We start from the raw sequence: 14,614 nt of genomic DNA on the forward strand, positions 1-14,614 counted from the left end.
GAAAAAGCAAATAAGTGTTTTCAAGAGAAAGAAAAGCTCATTCTACCGCTTTTTGCACAAGATTCTACGATGATTTTTTAAAAAAACCATTTTTGCTTCAATGTTGCATAACTCGAACAAACAAAAAATTGCACTATGTTCGACAACCAGGTTTTTTGCACAGGAAAGCAGACGCTTTCAAATGATGGTAACGCGATTTTTTGTGACTGTCAAAGTTTTCTTTGTAACGCTATAACTGTGTTAAAATACAACGTAGCTGAAAATTTGAAAAAGCATCTGCAAGTAGAGACTTCAAGCTTTCAAATTATTTTTTACCGATATCGATACAACAGTCTTTGCTGGAGTTATGATCATTTGAAATTGACCTAATTTGTCGGGTTCGTAGAGGTGATCCTTTATTTTTATATATATATATATACCGGAAAAAATTCAAGTAAACGTTGTTGTAGGAGGAAAAACGGAATTAAATTATTGAAAGTACGTGAAACTTAAAATTATACAATTTAGAAGTTTAAATAAAATTCCGTTTTCCCTTCTACAGTAAGGTTTACTCACATTTTGCGCTTAGAGCAAGGTTCGATCCACTCTTAGTGCGACCGATCTGTCCTCTACGCGAGGGCAGAGGCTGCCCTCTATTTTCCCTGGAATACCGTCTGCAAACATTGCACTCAAATTGCGACTCATCTGTTTCGGCATAGGCTTGCAATTTGTCGACCAGTTTTGGTGGCTAGTTCATAGGGACCAAATTCTGCTCCAAGCATGGTCTTGGCACCAAAATGACCGCCTTTTGCTCGCAAAGTACGATTACAGACATTGATCAAAATTTTCTCGAAGCAAGTTTGGCTGACTAAGTAATTACTAACACAGTTAACCTAGCAATCACGAAATAGTTAAAGAACAAGAAAATAGATAAAGTAAAATAATAAAAGATAAAATAAATGAATAAGATAAATAAAAGATAAAATAAAATGCATAAAGAATCATACTATTGTATTCTATACAAGAATAAGTTAATTTTAGTTTTTAAATTGATAATGGTGAGATCGTTTAGTAATCATTACGGATTTTATGCATTTAGGACATAAATAAGTAGGTGAATTAGTAGGTATTGATATATTATTTTCACTAAATTAATATATTAGTGAAAAATATACGTTTACATTTAGCTCCTGTGTTTTGCAATTGATGCACATCTTTTTTATTTCGTATAAAAATCGAGTCTAGTAATCATTCTTAATATTTTCCAGGTTTATAATATAAACATGGATTCTATTATAATATAGATTATTATAATTTTCGTTAATTACCATTGTGGACATTAATATATTTTTCAGAAGTTAGACATGCAGCTGTTTCTGATTAAATTTTTTTCTGAGAAGATATTTCCATTAGTATTTTCCGATGCTTTCTCGTGTCGAGAAAATCTTCCAGGCGACAAGTAAAGTGATCAAGTTCTTGTACGTATAGTAAACTAAAGGACCATATTGAATCTTTTAAACGACTTAAGATTAAGACATGAATTGTAATAATTTCTTACTAATAATATCCAATAACCAATTCCAGATAGCTGATGCGGTCATAAGTTATTCAGAAAAAAAGAAGTAAAAGACAAAGATAAATTCATATTGAAAAACAACAAAGTATGCTATTAAAAATAGTTTAACAACATAAACATTGACATTACTTCAAGTTTTCATAGCCGATAAAGATAAAATGTGTGTAATATTGCAATGCATACACACGAGCTGCCAATTTTTATTCTGAAATTTATAAAACAATGTCTTTGCTTACTAATAAAAAAATTGTAACAGCAGTAAATAGGTAAAAAAAGGCAGATAAGAAATCACTTGAATCACAATTAATTCAATCATAATAAGAAAACTAGTACATTTCATCCGAGGTCATAGTACCGAGTGTGAAATTTAGGATATGCAAGTAACATGCGGTGACACGCTGTCCTTGTCTTGCTTCATTTGCTCAACGATTCACGTCACGTAGGACTTGAATGAAAAGTAAGGAACTTCGTTTGCTATGGACAGACGTATATACGTACATATTTAATGAAAGTGTTTGTTCAATACGAAAGTTATAATCATACGAATAATTATGCAATTGAAGTGGTATACGAAAAAAAAGAATGAATTTTTATTAATAATAATTTTTTAGTCAAATATCATGAATCTTTAAACGTGTGTTTACATAACAAATAAATGCTATTTACACAATATCGGAATTAACGTATTAAAATGTTAGACTAATTAAGTAGAACGCACACACTTCCTCTCTAATCATATTTTAGTTGATATTTACGTGATCAATATGAATGAAAAAGTAGGCCTTATGTTAGGCCGTCCGGTCGCTGTTTCTACCGCGCGCCAGCCGTCCGAGGCGGTATAGAATCGCAGTACTCCGTTGACTTCAAATAATGTTAATTTCATCAATCTTAAAGTGTCCGCTTTTTTTAAAACAGGTCCGTAAAAGGGACACTTGGGGCTATATCCTCATTTGTTTTCAAATTTTTAAAAAGGTACCTGCTATGAAAACATTGCATTTGTTCAAAACAATTGCAAAATAAATGGTGAAAAACATTTTTTCCAAATGACAACGCTTTTAGTAGACACTCTTACATTTCCCCTATAAGCTTCTAAAAACTTATTTTCATTGGTTTGTTATTTTTACTTATATAATTTGATGAAAAAAGGGTGACACGGTTTTTGAGATTCGTTCATAGGTCACTAAAGACTACAACATATTCAAATTTGAATAAAATCCGAAACATTACTCCAAAAAGTGTCCGATTTTGCGTGGAATGACCCAAATAGTCATTTACTTAATAGCAAACATCACTTCAGCCAATAGAATGCAATATTAATCTGTGAATTGTAGAGGAAAATTTCGATTATTGCTTTAACAGATATTGAGAATAAAAAAAAAACGGGAATAGTGAGAAATGTAATACTTTTAAATAAGTACATTACAATAAACAAGATATTAAAAAATTCAATTCGTCATTTCTTTCACGAAATATTATACATCCTGATATGATTAAGAGTTCAGCGAATTCATAAACTTTTTATATTGTTTTGTTTAACATTGATTAATATTAAACTGTAAAAGAATGTTTCATTCAATAAATGTTTATATTACTTTGTAGAAATGAACAAAAAATATATTTTTCTCCGTCTTAGAAATAAACATATTATTATATTATTATTAAATTTCATTATATTGCTGTTTTATTGTAAATTTAAAAATTCGTTTTTTTTAAGCATTAAAGTAATTATGAATATACTAGTTTATACAGCATCATCTCCTCCATAATTCACCTACATTTTTTATAAAACATGCATAATATTTCATACATTTAAATAATCTTTTCATAAGAGTATCTCTTCTGGGTTTATGTTTAGGGGATTTACATTATTTTTTAATAATAGTAAGTGCTCGCATATCTGGCTGTAATTATCTGGCTGTTCGATATTATAAGCTACCCTTTTGTTATTGTAAACCATCTGATTGTCGTAGGTAACTTAACATAGTGAAAAACAACGATATAATTTAGTTATTAATTTAAAGTAAAATTTGTATGTACTATGAGAAACCCTTTAAACAAAGATGATTGTAGGGCTAGGAGATCATACAAATACATTGGGAATAAATTTGTTAAACATATTTTTCCACAAGACATACTATGTGAATTCATTTAAATGCGTTCAGAATTATGTATTCCTAGAGTATAAGTGTGTCTCCGTGTGCTTACACATTGTAAACCTTAATTTATCAATAACTGAAAGCGTTTATCTTAAAAGTGAATATCGCTTGCAATGCCAATTTATTTTTTTACAAGAAATCACAGTATGCTTGATGGTACCATCATTGTGGTCATAACCTATATATCGAAAGAGTCACGGTACACAAGTTTTTCTTTTTTTAGAAATTACTTCGCCGAGTTTTCATATTTTTCAATGAATAAAGAACTGTTTTATAGAGAGACGCCCCAGAAAATAAGTAGGTTATACGCTTCTCGGAGAGGGAATTATACAGCATAGACGAGATTCATTGTTACAAGTTATTTTTCCGACAATCGCTACAGATAAAACAAACATTTCTTCGCATTTCAACGCTTAGTGGAGTTTTTGTACTTTTACTTCATCAAAATGGCCGAGAAACATTTCTCGACTTTTGTATGAAAATGTCATCTATTGAAATCATTGTCGATAATCAATTGAAGGAAAGTAAAAGTTGTTACAGAAAACTGGAAAAATATTTTTCATCCATTAGTAATAATTCAAGATGGAAACGAAGGTCCGTTTTGATCATTCAAATTTCCAAATAATCTAGTTGATTATTAACAGTACGTCAAGGACCCTATAAAACAGTTAAGCATTTATTAACACTTCTTATGTCTCTATATTCCAAAACAATATTACTTTCCGTTACATAATATACAACATATATAAAAATCATTTTATCAAGTTTTTCAAGTCTTCCACATTTACACTTTAATGTACAATACATGACACTTTCTTGTTATAAATGCAGGGTGTCCCAAAAATGTTGTACTTCTTTGAAAGGGGAGGTTCCTGGGGTCATTTGAAGTAACTTTTTCCTTTGCGAAAATGTTCTCTGCGGCTTTGTTAAGGAGTTATTAACGAAATACACGATCCAATGACAGCGCAGCTATACCGGACGAATTCCGGATCGGCCAATGCCAACGTCGCAATCAGTGGGGTCCGTCGCCGAGCCGAAATCCTTCTCCTGTAAGCGCGCTCTGATTGGTCCATGTTTTTCGTTAATAAATCCTAAACAAAGCCGCGCAGAACATTTTCGCAAAGGAAAAGGTTACTTCATATAACCTCAGTAACCTCCCCTTCCAATGAAGTGCAATATTTTTGGGACACCCTGTGTATGCAACATTCGAAACAATAATTACTACTTGCAATCATTAAAGATATGAAATTAAAACTAGAGACTGGTATACGTAATAGTCACTAACAGAAATACTAGATATTTGTGCGTAACATAAACAAAAGATTGTTTATTTCTATAAGCGCTATTTGCATTAGAAGAAGTTTAGAAATTAGCATACCAGAAATTGTATAAACTAAATTTACTTCGACTTATTAGAATACAGCACACTTCGTAATGCTTTGTACAGATAAACAACATTTTTCTACTCTTTTAACGAACAGTTTGAAAGAAAAAATAATTGATTGGCTCAAGAAGAAGTTTTACGCGATGAACACGTATTTTCTATGTGTGCATAGGTATTTGTGCAGACTTTCACTTGTGTAAGTTGCTAAAAAAATCATGAATTTGTATTACTATGCTTTCTCGAAAAATTCGTGTGTTTTTTAATAAATTAAAAATGATTCTTTTATTAGTGCTTCCCAATAAAGTAGAACCATATTTCCTTTCATTTGCTTTTACAATTCAAAAATATATTTAACACTCGGTCTATCCTAGAATCTGCTTTTTATTCTTATCAAACAGTTACTTCACGAGCATTCTTCAGAAGCAGTGCAGGTTTCTTTCGTCTTCCGGTCGATGTAATACATGATAGTTATGTGGGTCGTAAAGAGGAAAGTTTTCTCGTTAATATTGTGAGCACGATTCTACTTTTTCTTCGTTTCGAGGATGCGAAAAGTCTAACGTGAAAGTGTTATGTAGATATTGCAGCGGGTTTGACAGGTTGCTGGGTTCGTTATGAATTCAGCTGTGAATGTCAAAATTCATATTGACAAAAATCTCGTGCATTACGTATACTTTCTGTATAGCATCTGTAAGTTTGAAATTTGCCTTTATATTCTCACCATTTTCTAGATAAAATTTTGTTTAGTTGCTCTTTACGTTGCGACTGAGAATACACACGAACTGTAACATATTAGCCATAAAACAGACTGCAGTCCAAGTTTTATTTCAAACTTCAACAACCATTTACATACCTGACCGATACAATATACGTATGCAGTTACTATAATAGTTACAGTAGAAAATGGGTTTAATTATTATGTGTGTTGGCGCGATTACGTATTAATTAGGGAAAACAGGAATTACTAATAGTTCACATCTTTATTACATAATTACAAAAAGTCTCTATTCATAACCTCAAAACACATAACCTCAGAACAACGTCGCGTGCAGTGACGAAGGAACGAAACAAGCAACGCATGTGCAGTAACACACCGCCTTCCTTGCATACCCCACTAAGGATTGAAATATCAAATACGGTTAACCTTAACAATGGGTTTTTTTTTATTAAAGATTAAACTGTATACTAAAACGTTGCATATTAAATACATTACTGAAGAATACACTCTGTTTTAACAAAAGAACAATGTGATTTTAAAATCAATGTACAATAGTTTCTTAGCAGTAGGTGAAATGATCAAAGATACAGTAAATTAATGCAAAATAAACAAGTACAATTAAAATAGAATAGAAAGTTAGATTAATAATTGATATATTGAATTATTAGGTTGAGTAAAGTAAGATGTAATTATTTATTATAAAAGATATATATGTAAAAGAAATACGATAGAAGTTATGTAAATTTATCGAATTACTTTTAAAACTCATTTTGAATTAGATACGTATTGCGCATGTCTGTAGAACAAGATGGCGGACTGACAGCTGATAAGAGTAGAGAGAAAAGAGAGAAAAGCCACGCACATTACAAAATCTAATTGATTAGGATTGTCTGAATAAAGTATCACTCTCTTACATAAATCTTTGTGGAATAATAACTTCTAATGTAGTTTCTTGTGTTTACAGGTAAGAGTGTAACCAATGTAAATAATGTAAATAATTATTGTAAATAGCGAATAAAACTTTAACCTTGTGTTTACAGTGAAACTCAGTTTGGTTATTATTTCCTCAAGATAAATTAAAGAACGAAAGGGTAAACTTATTATATATATTCGAATAAAGGCTTTTTTATGCATTATATGTGTGCTTGATTATGTCACTTTTGTTAAATTATACCCATTTGCATAAACATGAAAAAGAAATATGTGTAATTATTAAATAAGTTCCTATAGGGCACAAATGGGTATAAAAGTATATTATCATTTCTATGCAATTTCTATGCAGTACACCTTATTGTTAGATATGCAGTTGGAGACAAAAAAGAACAAAGATCGTGTACTGAAAAACCCGTTGGTAAAATAATGATTAGAAATTATGTTTCTAAATATGATATAAATGTGATAGTAAACACTTATTCTTGGTTTGCTCCTTTTGGCACTAATATTTAAGAATAATCTAAATATGTTAATGTTTCACGCTATCATGAAATTTTGCGTGAAAAAAAGTAGTACGTGCATACATATTTTTCGTTTTACGTTAAAAAAGGTGCAGTTGAACTAATCGTTGATCACTAATCGTTGATCTCTCTCTCCTTCTTCAACTAAATTTAACATAAAGTCTACTCTGCTGACAGAGACAGGTGGTAGGGATTATTGCCCATAATGTAGGTTATAATATATCTAGATTACATAGATTATGTTTTCCGACATCGGTTACTGTGGCGGCCCGTGCAAAGAGCATGCCGACCACCGCCAATATACATTGTAAACGCGCCGGCAACCGCCCTCGGAAAGCCGCAAAGAAACACGTGAAGATCGGCTCCGGGGGCGGTCGCCATTTGTTAAACAATTGACTGACGCGAGGGAGAGGTGGTCAGTCAAAGGTATGCGATCGACACTCGCTCGCGAACGTCGATACAGGGCAGTCGACGGTCCACCGACCAATAAAGACGTATACCAGCGAACACGGCCTCGATCATTACACCCGACACCCACAGTTACAAATAACTACCTTGTATTTTAACAGCAATTCACCACACAAGTAGTAACTAGAAAAACTTTCAGTAAAACACAAGGAAGACAGGGTTAGCAACGGATGGCAGCACAGAGTTGCAACGTTAACTATGTCACCTAAATTACATGAAAAAATGGTTGAAACGAAAGTTGTATGGGTTCGAAGTCTTTTATAGAAAACAGATCGTTTATTATAGATATATGTACAGAAATTATATATAATACGGTTCCAGGAACTGTTGTATATGTATCTCGTTACATTGTATCTCGCGGTATCTTTAGGTATCGAATCAAAGACAGAGCCGCGCTTCTTTTGGTCCGCCGACGTGTCCCATTCAGATGTTTATCGTTCTCAAAACGTATCGACGAGCTGCCGAAGTCAGTCAGTCTAAGCCTAGCCTTAGTAGAGGAAACATCGATCAAATATCGTACAAAATCATATCTGTGTTTTATTCTTTCTAAATAAATACCTTGCTTCCCAAAACCAATATTTATAGAAAACATCTCAGTAACGGGTTAACCTCACAGTGGGAACCCAGAAATTTTTAACTCGTTTAAATAGAATCCTGTAAATTTTGACGAGGAAATGCCAAAAATCCAAATTTTAATGTTAGGAATTCACTGATTCAAAAGCTATACTTGTTTAAAGTTGAGCGGTTTTAAACGTTTTTGACTAGTAAGGGCGCTGCCATATTGGATTTTTTGCATTTTCTCGTTAAGATCTACAGGATTCTATTAAAAAAAGTTAAAAATTTCTGGGTTGCTAAGGTACAGTTTAACCAAAATTGATTATTACATGCTATGCTACTCTTGGAACCATATAACATTCGTTTCCACCATGCTTTCACGTGTCAAGTAGTTTACAAGTAATTTAGGTGGCACACGTAGCTGAATAGCTCTGTATACAAGTTGTGTTTGTTAACAGTAACGTAATTATTAGTTGGCAGCAAAACAATCCAATAGTCTTCTCAATAATCGTAAGGGTGAAAGAAATTCTATTTTTGAGCTGACCCGTATAAATTAATTCAGCAATGTCAGATGTGGTGAACGCGGTAGCCAGAGAAATTCACCGATGACAAATCTGCTTCCACATAATAGTATTTCCTTTGATTCCGCGTATAACGTACACGACAACCGTCATATTAAATAATGCTGCGTCATAATACGGATATTTAGTGAAGTACGGGCTAATAAAAGTGGCAGTTCTGCTCGGAGGAAAATTGTGTTATTTCAACCTGTCGAATGTCAATCGACGTAACCGTCCAATTATTCCGTTTATCGAGTATTACGTACACGCGCATAGCATGTCCGCGTTCCATTAACGTTGACATTTGATTTTTCGAGTATAATGGAGATATATGAAAAATAATCTGACCGTTCATAACAAACGAAATGCAATGTACAAGCAAAGCGTACGAAATAGAAAAACAGTTCAATTAGAAACAATATACGTGTCTTGGCATGAACATCTAATTAAGAAACCAACATTAACAGAACTTAATATAATTTCAAAATGTGCATTTGTAGATGTTAAAAGAGCCTAAAAACGCACCACAACTGTCCACAAAATATTTTTGAAATACTTAAAACTTAACTTAACTTGTATTGACGTCGACTGTAATGCGGAATTGTAAAAACAGATATTAATATGAGAAAAGTGTGTGGACATGTGTGGTGGAAATGAGAAATAAAAACGAAAATATGTGAATTGAATTTAGTTGCGTGAAATAGAAAAATGAATGGGCATAAAGAAGCATTTGTTAATATGGTTGATATTAATTGAGTGCGTGTTATACCAGTGAACAGTTTACTGTATTATGTTGTGTTAAATATACAGATACTTATTTAACTAATAAGTGAGACAAATTACTTACTCCATCCACTGCCTGAATAAAAAGATGTTTAAAGCTAATAATGAAGTGTAAAAAATGACGTACCGGGAGCGGGTAAACAGTAACTGTTTAACAGCACGTGCAGTCAATCATACGAGAAACAGAAATAAATACGTGAATAAATATAACGGAACGTATACAGTTTTATTCCGATATAAGACGATGGCTCGGTACCGGTGTTCGTCGTATTTCGAATGTGGGTACCTATTCGGCTTGACTTTGTTCTTGAGAGGGCCAATAATCTGGTTACGGTAATGAAACTTTATAAATAGAATAACAATTACTAATAGTAATAAACATTGAATTATTAAAATGTTAACTACAGTATTTACTCTATATATGTCCCAAATGCCTACCCGATAAAAGTCCGATAACTATCCCTACTGCCGCGGGGTATACCCCGTAAGGGGCCATGATCCGAAGCCTCTACAGCATCGCTGTCCTTTTCTACGTTCGGCGGAATCAAAGAATAGTATATCCCGGCCGATATATGTCCCTGGCTGGACCCGTGTTTTTATATATATCGATTAAACACTGTATACTGATTCCAGGTAAACATGATAAATAATATCAGAAATTGTCTCTGATTGGATTCAATATTTATATAGTATTTACTTGATTATATACAGGGTGAGGCACTAACTATTGCCACCTACAATAACTCCGAAAGTATGATAGTAGCAGAAAAGTTTTCGAAACAAAAGATACATGGGACAACAGGGCCTGTAATATGGCGTTAATCTTTTTTTCCTAGGTGGAGTCGCTTCAGAGAAGTGAAGGTCACCTTTGTTTTTTTAAATAGAATGCTATGTTATGGTACCTGTTTTCTGATAGCGGCTATTGAGACGAATCCTACGAGGTGCAACATTAAGGTCTTTGAAGGTCAGCAAAGGTCATTTGACAAAAAACTGTATCAGGTATTTATCAGGTTTTTATCTCTCATGACGGCTACTAATCTTACCATTCTTACGTATGTCCTGCAATATCGTCCAGAAGTGTTTATTTATCATTGCGAGGTTTAGTAAATACGCTGAAAGATGTCCTCAACGTTCTCACCCTACATGCTGTACAATTGAATACATTTGTACAATAAATTGTTACAGTATGTGATTCGATAAGCTCCAAAGTGATAAGAAATACTACTTAATTCGTGGTAAGAAGATTGCAGCATTGCATTGATACGAATGGCAATCACTTTGAACGCCTTCTGTAATTACAAGTTTATTTCGCCCTTTTTGTCATAGATGACCATGGCTGACCTTCAAAGACATTACTGTTGTACCTCGTTGGATTCGTCTCAATGGCCGCTATCAGAAAACAGGTACCAAAACATAGAATGTTCTCGCGTTTCCGCGTTCTTTGCGTTCTCCGCAGCTTCGTTTGGGAGTTATTAACGAAAAACACGGACCAATCAGTGCGCGATTACAGCGGAGGGATACCGACTCGGCGACAGATCCCGCTGAGCGTGGCGTTGGCATTGGCTGAGTCAGAATCCGTCTGCTGTATCCGTGCTCTGATTGGTCCGTGTCTTTCGCTAATAACTCTTTAACGAAGCCGCGGAGAATATCTTCGCACAGGAAAAAATTACTTCAAATTGCGTCAGGAATCATCCCTTCCAAGGAAATACAACATTTTTGGGACACCGTATATACAATATAAACAATGGGACGTATAATATCTTTTAGCAGGATGCTCATAGCCTCAATTGAAATCGTGTAGACATCGTGTAATCTGTGAGCGTTACGCGAAAAGGAAATACGGAATTCTTATGATTCACGGCCAATCTTCGGTGGCTCTATCATAAATCAATGTTTGAGCATGTCAAACATGAGAAACCTGCCAAGGCATATAATAACACTGTCTTATTATTAGTGTTTCCTTAATATTTTACTATTTATTTAGGAATTATGGTACAAAATCACGTCTTTCCATAAAATAAAGAAATAAATAATATTTAGAACGTTATTAACTTATTATGAACTGTATTATTTATTCGAAAACGAAACCACATATGAAAAACGTCTATTCTACATTTTCGACTGATTTTGTGATACACATAGAATCATACCTCTTTTGGCTGTACCACTAATTACCGATCATCCAGTATAACTGATAGTCAAAATATTCAACGTATTTTTCTCGAAACCTTATTTTCTGGCATACCTGACAAGATATCTCAAGGTCTGGTTGTACAATAAACTTCTAATTTAAAAAACCAACAAATACTAATACAAATATGGCTATTTTTTTACGAAGAAGAGAAAGCCTAAAAAATCAGCAATTGAAATTCGAAATGCTGCCAGTTTGTTACATAATGATAACCGAGATATTTTATTCTTTTTGGTGCATGCTATAACTACATTCATATTAATTGAAATGCTACTTAATTTTTTTTTATTTCGGATCAAGGCACATTTTCATATAAACTTATAATTTCTATAATTTTAAGCATTTTGACTTGAAAAAATGATATCGTGTGGTCCAAATAATATGTATGCAAACCAAAATTGCCATACAAACCAGTCGTCTAATTTCGTCACAAAAATTTCCAAACAAGACCTGCAAAACGACACTTTAGACTAGAAGATCCCCTTAATTCTTCGAGTACTGGGACTTGCAGTGCTGTGCCGGGGTCATTTTTGACTTACATCGATAATTTGCTAATACAAACGTGTTTACGGTTCCTCGAGGTTCACTCGAATAATGATTGTTAATGACATTTAAAATAACTTTTTCCTTTACGAAAATCTTCTCCGCGGCTTTGTTAAGGAGTTATTAACGAAAGACGCGGGCCAATCAGAGCGCGGCTACAGCAGACGGATTCCGGCTCGGCCAATGCCAACGTCACACTCAGGAGTCTGCTGTAGCCGCGCTCTGATTGGCCCGCGTCTTTCGTTAATAACTCCTTAACAAAGCCGCGGAGAAGATTTTCGTGAAGGAAAAAGTTATTTCAAATAACCTTAAGATCTACACTTTTGGAGGAAATACAACATTTATGGAACACCCTGTATACCTCATGGTCAGGTATATATCATGTTGATGGTCGCTCGATACTTGAGGTCATCAAAAACATTACACGAATATGCTGAGATTTGAACATTCATCATATGTATATTGCATGCGGCGTTTTCATTTTCGTTGAAGATACATATAAGGAAATATAGTATATATAACAGCGTCATGATTTATGAAAAAGTGATATTTATTCAATATTTTTATTGTATGCATTACATGTAGGCTCGTTTGTTGATTATATGGACATACCAAAGAAACAAAAATAAAAATATTCGACAATAGATATGGGAAATAAGGAAACTCCCTTAGCAGAGTATCGTAAGCAACTAAGCTATCCCGGCTATCCGTAAAGTTTTGGATCTCAGAAAACAAAAAAGAAAGGCCGCTTTGAGATAACAGGTATAGGAACTCTCACAAGTGTCTCTGCTGCAGAAGCGGTGAAAAGTGGTGGTGGGTGCGTGGTCTGAAGCGAGAGGGTCAAAAATGACTCTCAAAAATATTTGAATTCAAGAAGAGAAAGAGAAATGATAATTTATCGATTCGATGCGACAGCTAGGCTGTTTTCACAACATCAAGGTCAATGAAAAACACAAATACCAAAACAGTTCCGCGTCGGTTGCATGATTCGATTTTTCATGACGTCGATAAAAATGCATATCAAGTGCACGATGCCATAGAATTCAGTTGTTTTCGTGTTTATCGTGGACGCGGCTTACACTCGCGTGCTGCTCGGCCAGAATATGTGTAGTGTACGTATGTATATATATATATGATACGTATAAGTGTAACACGTGGAAGCCTTGACGCGGTTGTCGCAAGAAGAAATTAAGATCGGCAAGCTGGATAATATCCGCAACAACCCTCGGCATTTCAGAGCAGAGGGCAACTAAAATCGCCTCGCGTGTGACACGACGACGACCAGCCCCCTCGGAGCTGGTTTTCTTGCGTGTAGAACCCTCCCGAGCCTATTTTCACCGTCCGCTAATGCATGCAAGTGTCCGACTGTATAATATTAAAGCTGTTTAACAACTTAAACTGTGAAACCGGACTGCGTCACGTGTCATATTTACCGCGGTCTTGGTACCCTTGCAAGATTCATAATCGGCATGTAATGGAAGTATCAACAGTAATGTTCAGGCAAACGTTTCGACATGCAGCAGAATGCTAAAGATTCGAAGATCGGTGTTTATTTCACTTAAGGTAATGGACCCAATTACCGTAGGAGTGCCAATCACTGAGCCTATATTAATTGTATTTAGTTTTAAAGCATCATGAATATTAAAGAAGAGATATTACATTTTTTCATTGAAATCGGTTAATCGTTTATTTATTAAAATAAAATGTGTAAAAAATTGGGTTGTTTGTGTCGGTTGAGTTTGGTATGAATGAGTTTGAACAGAGTGTAGAGTGAGTGTGAAGTGCGACAGTTGGCAGCGCTGTGCATATATAGGTTAGGATCGCCACGTATGAGAGATATTGTGTCTGGCAAGTGAATATAGAGCGTATCGAGTGTTGCATTTATATATCATTTACATTATTGTTATTAACCCGACAGTTATAAACAGACTTGTGTGTTCCGTAATTGTTGAACTCATCTCCAACATAGAAAACAAAAGCTCTTAAAAAGAAAGAAATCATTTCGAAGTTTTGTTACATCACCTACAGTAATTTCGTGTAAAGCTTATAAGAAACCTTAAGAAAACACTGAAAACACTAATAAGAGCAATTTTTAAAATTTTTGCTTTTATTTTCAATAAATTCAGTAACTGAAACGAATTTGGAAATAGCGTCATTTACTGTATACAGTAGGTAAATCAGTTTTCGCTCAGTGCTTACTCTGCCACACCGGGCCGCGTATAACTAAGTGTTACCACTTGTTTACAGCGA

General features: G+C 34.1%; 1 protein-coding gene and 1 long non-coding RNA gene across 3 annotated transcripts in view; both read right to left on the reverse strand.

Annotated features, from left to right (window-relative positions):
- The window catches only part of LOC143360937 (uncharacterized), a 308,277-nt gene extending 307,730 nt beyond the window's left edge, over positions 1-547 (reverse strand). The window contains exon 1 of the long non-coding RNA XR_013083381.1: positions 440-547. This is a non-coding gene — a long non-coding RNA (uncharacterized LOC143360937). The remainder of the gene's footprint in view (positions 1-439) is intronic.
- LOC143360931 (neuronal calcium sensor 2) overlaps positions 1-14,614 on the reverse strand; it is a 602,579-nt gene that overhangs the window by 262,845 nt on the left and 325,120 nt on the right. The gene's annotated exons all lie outside the window — the stretch shown is intronic.

This window comes from Halictus rubicundus, chromosome 14 (genome assembly GCF_050948215.1).
Source record: "Halictus rubicundus isolate RS-2024b chromosome 14, iyHalRubi1_principal, whole genome shotgun sequence".
Classification (NCBI taxonomy): Eukaryota; Metazoa; Arthropoda; class Insecta; order Hymenoptera; family Halictidae; genus Halictus; species Halictus rubicundus.